Here is an 8,870-nt window from a genome sequence, read left to right on the forward strand (position 1 = left end):
AAGAAAGGAAGGTTTTACGTCTTGGCCTCTAAGCTTCTTAGATGCGTTCCAGGTCACTCCCTCCCTAACTCTTCCTTTCTTTGATACCAAATGGAGATTGAGGAAAAATTACAAAGGAAAGACAGATGTGGCCGATACCTCTTGACCTTTGGTTCCAAATGTGGGGTCCCTGGATCCTATCAGCATCACCCAGAGACTTCTTAGAAATGCAATTTCTTGGGCTCAACCTAGACTTCTGGAGTCAGGAGCTCTTTTAAAATCGACCTTATAATAAATACTTCAGAGAGATTAAAAAAATACATTGTACCCATCGAATGCACTACGAAAAGGATGTTATGAAAAAACAAGAAAGAGCTTTTGAAAATGGGAAAAAAGGAAAGAGTTAAGTGAGAACATAGAGGAGAGCTAAAAGAAAAAGTAGAGGAAGTCTCTCTGAAAAATGAAACAAAAAGACAAAGGAATAAAAAAAGATAAAGGATAAGAAAATTAAAGAATGAATGGGGGTGGTGGGGTTGGGAGGGTCATCTGACTGGATCTGTCTGACTGGTAGGAATTCTGGAAAGAGAGAACAAGAGACAATGGAGGGGAAGGAACTTTCAAAGAAATCACACTGGAGAAAATTCCACCAAAGCACCAAAGCTCTTAAGTCTTGCCCACTTCCTTTTACCGAATAAGGAACTCTTCACTGAAAAAACAAACAAACAACAACAACAACAAACCCACACAAAAAACACTATATCCGTCTTTTACCACCCTGTGTTCTTGGCTGCCCAGAATCTCTTCACGCCCACTGTTTATATTCTTGTCTCTGGTCTTGAGCACTTCCTGTCACACCTAGATACTCTGTCACTGCAGCAGTCCAGAGTAAGTCATTCTTTATCAAGCTGCGGAATTAAAGCGTAAGTCTGGGTTTTCAAGGTAGATCGGACGCACCATCCCCACGGTGTGACGAAGAAACACTTCATCATCCATTCAGCAAATATTTATTGAGCACCTACTACGGGCCAGGCACTGTGCTAGGGCCTGGGGAGCACAGCAAGGAACCAAACACAGCTCCCGGTCTCAAGGAATTCTCACGCTGGCTGGAGGGCAGAAATGAACCAGCTGACAAGGAAATAAATCCACAAAGTGCCAGGTGATGACAAGCACTGTGAATACAAAACAGGCCAGAGGTAGTGAGGGGCAGTGGGAATAGAAGCACAATTTGCATAAGTCACCTGCAGACAGCGAAGGCGGAGATCCTGGGGCCATCAGAGGAAGAGTGTTCCAGAAGGAAGGTTTGCGGTAGTTTCACTGCTAGGCGTCTTTGCCGCAAGCGTTTTTGCCACAGAGCTAACGGCCGTAAGGCAATCTTGCCAGAAGAGATAAAATCATGAAAAATCAGAGAGGGACATTCATTAAAAAAAACCAAAATGAAACGTGAAAAACGAACAAGGTAAAAAACTTCATTGCAAAATACAAAAGACCGGAGTACATTTAAAATGTGTGCGGGTTCATGGCAATACCACACGAAAATCAGATTTTATGCTGTGGGTTCTGCCTAAGCTCTTGTGGTCGAAGCCTTTTGTTCATCCTACGTTGTTTTTTGTTTGTTGATTCATCTCATTCAGTATTGCACTTTCTTTTCCCCATTAAAGTTCCTTCCTTCATTAAGAGAGATACCAGTTTTCAAGTACTAGGATGCATGTTTGTAACTGGTTTTGTACGGCATTGTGAAAACTCTCTACACTGTTTTGTTCTTGGTGTACTGTCGTATGTCCCAAAGATTTATGGGAAATGCCGATTCAAAACTCTGTGCCACTGTATAGACCATTATGAGTGCTCAGATTTATATAATATAAAAATGGGAGTCAGGGCGCCTGGGTGGCTCAGTCAGTTAAACGTCTGCTCTCGGTTTTTGACTCAGGTCATGATCTCACTGTTTGTGAGTTCAAGCCCCGTGTCAGGCTCTGTGCTAACAGCCCAGTGCCTGCTTGGGATCCTCTCTCTCTCTCTCTTTCTGCTCCTCCCCTACTCTCTCTCTCTCTCTCTCTCTCAAAATAAATAAATAAATTTAATTTTTTTTAAAATGGGAGTACTAAGTCAATGGGGAAATGAAACCAAACTGTCGAACCAAACTGTCAGCCAGTTATTAATTTTTTTTTGGAAATTTATGGCAAAATTGCTTTACAGCCAATTAATTGTGCAGCAAAGACATAAGGGCCGCTTTCTGGACCTCTCCTACTTGGCTTCTCTCTGCTCAGCTTGTGCCTCCAATTCTCTCCCCTACAGGGAACTTGCGTACGTCTATGGCAAAGATACGGCAAAAATACCAGATACTGTTCCAGACATGGGAACGGCCAATGCAAAGGCCCTGAGGTGAGGGCCCATTTGGTGAAATCTAGGAATGAATGACGAGGAAGTCAGTGTGCCTGGAACACAGAGGACCCAGGACCAAGAGGTAGCAAGGCTGGTGAGGGTCATGGGGAGGGCTTTGGGTTTTACTCTGAGGAGGATGGGAAGTCAATGGGTGGCTTTAGGCAGCAAAGGGACACATTTTCAAAGACTCACTCTAAGAGGGCCGGGGAGGAAGCAGGAGGAGCAGTTAGAACGTGACCGTAACAACCCACTTGACAGCCAATGGCGGCTTGGCTCACAGCGGTAATGGTAGGAGGTGATGAGAAGTGGTCAGAGTTGGGATACATTTGGAAGGAGCTGTTGACTGGCTCTACTGATGGACTGAATGTGGGATGGGAGAGAAAGAAACGGATCAAGATGGACTTCCAGGTTTCTCCCTCAGCGGTTGGAAGAATGGAGGCAGCATTTACTGAAAGGACAAGACGGGCCGGTGAAGCGGGGGAGAGGTTTGGGATTGGGGAAGGGAGGAAATCACGAGTTAAACCTTCAGATGCCGAGGAAGCAGTTACATCTACAGTTCTGGAGGGCAGGCAAGAAGTCTGGGCAGGACACAGGAACTGGGAAGTCATGTCCACATAGACGTGAGATGGGGAGATATCAACCACAGCGGGGCATGTAGCTGGGGAAGAGGAGGGGACAGGACTTCGTGCTGGGGCTGCCCCAGGTTTGAAGGCCGGGGGAGCGGAGGAGGAATTAATGGTGCAGACTGACAGAGAGCTGCTGGAAAGCTCGAGTCCTGGAAGCCAAGTGAAAGAGGGTTTCTGAAACCAGAGCCATCATCAGCCGTGAGTGAGTAAAAAGAGGCGCAATACCTTAAGGCCACACCGTAAGGAGGCACCTTCCATCCAGCTCAAAAGAGGTGGGTTTGCAAACGTTCTTCAACAGCTCAGAAGACAAAGTGTTTCGGATGCCTCAGTCTTTTGCAACAGCTCCCCTTCGGTGACAAGGCTTAGAAAGGAGGGCATGGAAAAGCAGAGAGCTCCAAGGGCGCGCGAGGCTCCCGACCTCGGTGCGGCCGTTCTCGGCTTTGGCCGGGGAGCCTCCCTCCAGCCCTGGCCCGAAGCTCCGCCCCTCACACGCTTAGCCCGCGTTTGGGTCACGTGACAGCAAACGTCAACCATCACCTTCCAGAGAGAGACTCCTGGTCTCGTATCGCATTCGGAGCAGGGCTGTGGGGACAGTGGTGGCCCACCCTGGCTGGGTGTGCGTGGGTCTGCCTTTGGGCCGCTTTCTGGACCTCTCCTATTGGCTTCTCTCTGCTCGGCTTGCGCCTCCAATTCCCTTCCCTACCGGGAACTTGCGCATTGTTGGTTTCGCTGGGATCTGCAATCACAGTGGGAAGAAAACGCGGCCTTCTGAGAGCCAGGCCCTAAAGTTCCCGCGCGGAGCCGCTTGGCCACTTTGGGTGAGGATGCCGCTCAGGTAGGTTTTTGTCGTAACGTAGTCGGCCTCAACTCGCAGAACTGCTCTCACGAGTCAAGGAGCTTAGAAGTGAAGGGTGTTGGCCTTTTTTCAAACCAAAGATTTTTTTTTTTTGAAGTTTATTTATTTATATTGAAAGAGAGAGCAAGAGCAGGGAAGGGGCAGAGCGAGAGGGAGAGAAAGAATCTCAGGCAGGCTCCGCACTGTCAGCACAGAGCCCGACGCGGGGCTCGAACTCACGAAATCATGAAGCCGTGACCTGAGCGGAAAGCAAAAGTCGGACGCTTAGCGGACTGAGCCACCCAGGTGCCCCCCCAAACGGATTCTTTTGTTTGTTTGTTTGTTTTAAACTCAGGAGTTGTTCCACATTCCTCTAACTTCTGGGTACAGCGGTTTCCTCTTGGGTGTTTCAAGGTTAGGTGACACAGGGTTAGGTGATCAAGTCTTCTGTGCATCCTGACTATGCCTGAGAACATTTCCATTTTTAGACAGGCCCCACTGGCAGCCCTGTAACAAGCATCTGCCTTTTGGTACAGAACAACTTCTCAAGGGTAAAGAGAGATTTTAATTCTGCGTAAAAAAAACAGCAAGGCTTGGGGCCCGTGGCCGGCTTAGTCGGTAGAGCGTGTGACTCCTGATCTTGGGGTTGAGCTCAAGCCCCACGTTGGGTGTAGAGCTTACTTAAGAAGAGACGCCAGTAAGGCTTATTGTCAAACCATTATGAGTTCATAATGAGTTGAGAAACGATGATGATGTTAAACAACCACTGTTATGGAGTAAAGAGGCACTTGAGTCTGTCAGTCACTCCCATTTCTGTCTGGGGATAAGGCCCTTGCTACTCAAAGTGGGGTCCCTAGACAGCGTCCTGGGCCCGTGTGCCGAGCCGCATTGGGGTCCTCACAGGCCTCAAGCCCCCCCTCAGTCTCGGCCTCCATCCCGGCCTCCAGCTGGGTCGGCTCTTCCCTAAGGAGGGGCGCTCTGTCTGCAAAGTCAGGGTCCCAGGCTGCTTCCTGACGGGCTTCTCACACCCCTCTCTCCCCATCCCCTGCAGTCCCCCTGCACCTCCCCCTGCCCAGCCAACAGCACCCCGGGGGCCACCTCAAGGTGGCCGAGACAAACCGTAAGACAGCCGGGAGAAGCACAGGTTCCGCAGGCGGCTTCCCATGACTGTGGTGCATGCACAGCACCCCGCTGCGGTCCAAAGTCAAGTACTCATCGAAGACCACAGATCTTTATAGTGCACGGAACTCAGTACCTCTAGGATACAACAGTGATTCTCCTGGACGCTGCTGGGCTCTTCTGATGGTCAGTTTCCATGACCTCTGAGCAATAAATGAGTGACATTTTCAGTAGGAGTCCTTATTAGGGCAATATGTGTGTGTGAATAGATTTTTATATATACATCTAGCCTCTCTCCACTAGCCTTTCTTCCACATAGAGAAGGGAAGCTCTATGTAAGTGGAGCTTTATTTGTTGCCATATCTGCGGTGCCCGGCTATATAGAGCAAAATTAACTAATTCAGCACGATTATTAATACTGAGTAAGGGACAGAGGCCAAGGATACTAATTCAGCACGATTATTAATACTGAGTAAGGGACAGAGGCCAAGGATACTAACAACTTACTCATGGAAGGTCACTCCACCCCACAAGGGGAGACATGAGGCACAGAGATCTGTTTTTCCCCTAACAGACATAGTTGGGAGATTCTACCTATCTGACCCTGGGAACCTGTTATATCTATACAATTATATTTATACAATATCATGTACTAACCAATTCCCAATGGTCCAGTAAGTACCCTGTGGTCCCATTACACTGAAGGACCTGCCCTTGACCCAGACATACCAGACCCAGGAAATACCCAGACCCTCCCAGCTCCTTGCCTTCTTCCATTAGTCCAAACCCCAGCATGTTTTTACCCGTTGAAATCCTCAATGTCCTCATTCTCTGAAGCACTATTGAAATGCTACCTTCTCGACGCTCTCCTTGATGTTCGTACTGCCTCCAAGCCGCTTAACTCCCCCAACTAATACAAATCCAGTGGGCCTGGGTTTGAACCATGGCTTTGCCACTTAACACTGTGGAGTCCTGGAAATGAAAACTGCCTTCCTTTTTCTTAATTTCTTCATCGGTAAAATTAAGGTAACAACAGCAACACTTACCTGTTAGGATGCCAGTTACAAGTAATAAAATCCTATTCAAGTTAACTCTGGCACTGAAGGGAAATGGTAAGGATAATGGGTTGCTTCTAGGAACCCAAGGGCAGGAATCTAGTTGGGCATCAGTAAGGGGTTAGAAATGGGAGTGCTCTCATTTTAATGGGGGTGTCTGTTTCGTTCTCCCTGCAAACCAGTTCACGTCGCAGGTCAGTTCCTATTTGAAAACAAGGCCCACGTGATCTCCTATTTCCTTCCGGCGCAACTTGACAGGAAGCTTTTTCAGGGGTCCTATCAGCTACCATGGGGGTAAAAACAAGCACACAGTTCCCAAGAGCCCATCTCATGGAAGGCGCTTTTCTAAAGAAGGCTAAAAGGCCAGAGATGGGAGGGCTTTTCATAATGTTCCTCATGATCTGAGCATCCTTCTCAAAACTGCCTATTAAATGGGCTCATAGGAATTTGAGGAATAAGAAATGTTTTCATGTAAACGCCTTGGCACATAGAATACACTTAATACGTTTTATTCCAGAATTTATGGTTTGTAGCCCCCTAGAGTGACTTGCCTAGCGTCTGTTCCCCATCGTAGCAACCTCAACTTCCTTTGTGGGTAATGATCTCTTTCCCCATTGGTTGTCAATTCAGGCCTCAGCACAGGAACCAAAAAGCCCCGAGAGGTTCCTTTTTACCGACCCTTCCTGTAAATGCAGGGAGTGGGAGTGGGCTAGGCTCCCGTGACCAGTTGCTGTTCTCTGCAAAACTGAATCTGGAGCAGGTGACTTAGGGATAAGAGAGGGAATGCACAAGGGTAGGGGCTCCCTGAGCAGACCGCTCTTACGAAGGAGGCTCCTTAATCCACAGGGTTCTAGTCCTAAACATGATTCTGGCTTCCCTTCAATCCTGTGGGCTTCCGCTTTTCTTGCCAAATCCCCTTTCCCTAGTAACCAGCCTTGCTTTCTGACTTTAAAACCTATTTTAACTCCAATAATGACGATCACAGTGAAGGTGTACATTTCTAAATCTTTGTGGTAGTATATGCAAAACAGTCACATCACTGTTTTCTTGAATGAATAAGCAAAAACCAGGCTTGAGAACAAAACTCACACTGACCCTGAAAGACCAAGCTAAATGGGCTCCTGAACCCGACTGAGGACACCACAGCACGTATCTGGGTTTTGAGGTTAAGCAGAGCCAGGACCACAGCTAAGGGCTTTTCCTTAGTGCCCTTCCTAATAACTATGTTATTTCCCCCACCTACAAATGGGACAAAGGAAGAGTGGAGAGCTGCAGAATCCACCACCCAGATAAATCAATGGCAGAATGGGGTTTACGATTTGAGCGCCACTCAGGTCATTGTTTCACACCCTGGTCTCCCTAACGCCCACATAGAAGGTCCAGAAATTCCTGAAGCTACAATTGGCCATTAAACCTATTGGAGATGAAGAAGACCCATTATCTTCATCTGGAACATGGAAAATGTTTTGAAGTTTACAGGATCATTCCCTCCAGGACTATGAAATGTAGCACATCATTTACATGGAAGGCTTGGCTAGGGGGACTAGCCAGGAGATATTAACATGATAGTAACAGTAATAATAAATAGTGACAATAATTAATACCTAGCAACGGAATAGCACTTTTGAGTTCATAAAGCATTTTCAACCTAGAACTACATTTGGATTTTTCACCTTCTCTAGGGCTGTTTTTCTCAACTGGAAAATGTGAGGATTGAAATGGAAGGGCTTATGCCCTATGAAGTTCCTTACGACAGAACTTGTCACAGAAGCACTCCCTAGTAACCGGCGTCCCTCAGATCCTTTGGTGACTGTGACTTGGGAATTCTAGTGTGGCACTCAGAAGCAGAATCCTGGGCCCGTGAGGCCACATCTAAATGCCAGCTCTGCTAAATTTAACATGACTTTGGGCACATCCGGGCCTGTCTCTTCATCTCTAAAACAGGCATGAGCTCATAGGGTCGTGGTGAGGATTAGACAGTGCCCATCGAACAACTTAGAAGTGGCCAGAGTGACTTCTCCCACAATCTTGCCTCACCTCTTGTCCCTCAGTCTCCAGTCCATTCATCATCTTAGCTAACTATTGAGAAACCCCAACCGGGACTTACAATGATGTAAACCCAAATACCATCACACAGGTGGACATCCGCGTTGTCATTTACACTACAGCCTGGAAGGTTTTTAGGATGAGCTTTGCTATGGACTGAATTGTGCCCCTACTCCATTCATGTTGAAATCTTAAGTCCCAGTGTGACTCCATCTGGAGATGGCACCTTCAGGGGGTTCATTAAGGTTAAATGAGGTCCTGAGAGTGGGGCCCAAGTCAGATAGGACTGTGGCCTTTGAAAAGACCCAGCTCTCCTTCTAGTCTTCCCTTTCTTTCTCTGGGCCATGTGAGACCACAGCGAGGGTGGCTGTCTGCAAGTCAGGAAGAATTCTCACCTGAACCTGACCAGGCTGGCTGGTGCCCTGATCTGACTTCCAGCTTCCAGGACTGTGAGAAAGTTCATTTCTGTTGTTGTAACCACTCAGTCCATGGTATTTTCTTATGGCAGTTGGAGCACACGAAGACAAGCCCTTAGTGGAAATTTTCAGAAATAGCCACACCCTGACTGAGCTCAGAGCCTAGAATATTCCTGGCCATTTACAAATTCCCACTTATGTCCTAACAAATTCTAACTTCCGGCATTACCCAGAAATAAGGATGGAGATTCATGCTTCCAAGCAAATAGCCGCATATACCATTATCCTTCAGCTGAAGTTCTTCCCCCCAATCACACCATTTGCACCTTTGGAATCTACCAGCAAATTCTCAGCTTGTGAAATCTCTAGGACATTTGGTGATTAAAATAATCATCACTGTCCGCCAAGTCACAAT

General features: G+C 47.4%; 1 long non-coding RNA gene across 2 annotated transcripts in view; it reads right to left on the minus strand.

Annotated features, from left to right (window-relative positions):
• The window catches only part of LOC128314576 (uncharacterized), a 37,639-nt gene extending 32,787 nt beyond the window's left edge, over positions 1 to 4,852 (minus strand). For both annotated transcript variants that reach the window (XR_008296374.1, XR_008296373.1), the window contains exons 1-2: positions 3,210 to 4,852; positions 751 to 884 (exon numbers count right to left, since the gene is read on the minus strand). This is a non-coding gene — a long non-coding RNA (uncharacterized LOC128314576). The remainder of the gene's footprint in view (positions 1 to 750; positions 885 to 3,209) is intronic.
• Positions 4,853 to 8,870: the final 4,018 nt, after the last annotated feature.

This window comes from Acinonyx jubatus, chromosome B1 (genome assembly GCF_027475565.1).
Source record: "Acinonyx jubatus isolate Ajub_Pintada_27869175 chromosome B1, VMU_Ajub_asm_v1.0, whole genome shotgun sequence".
NCBI classification, from domain to species: domain Eukaryota; kingdom Metazoa; phylum Chordata; class Mammalia; order Carnivora; family Felidae; genus Acinonyx; species Acinonyx jubatus.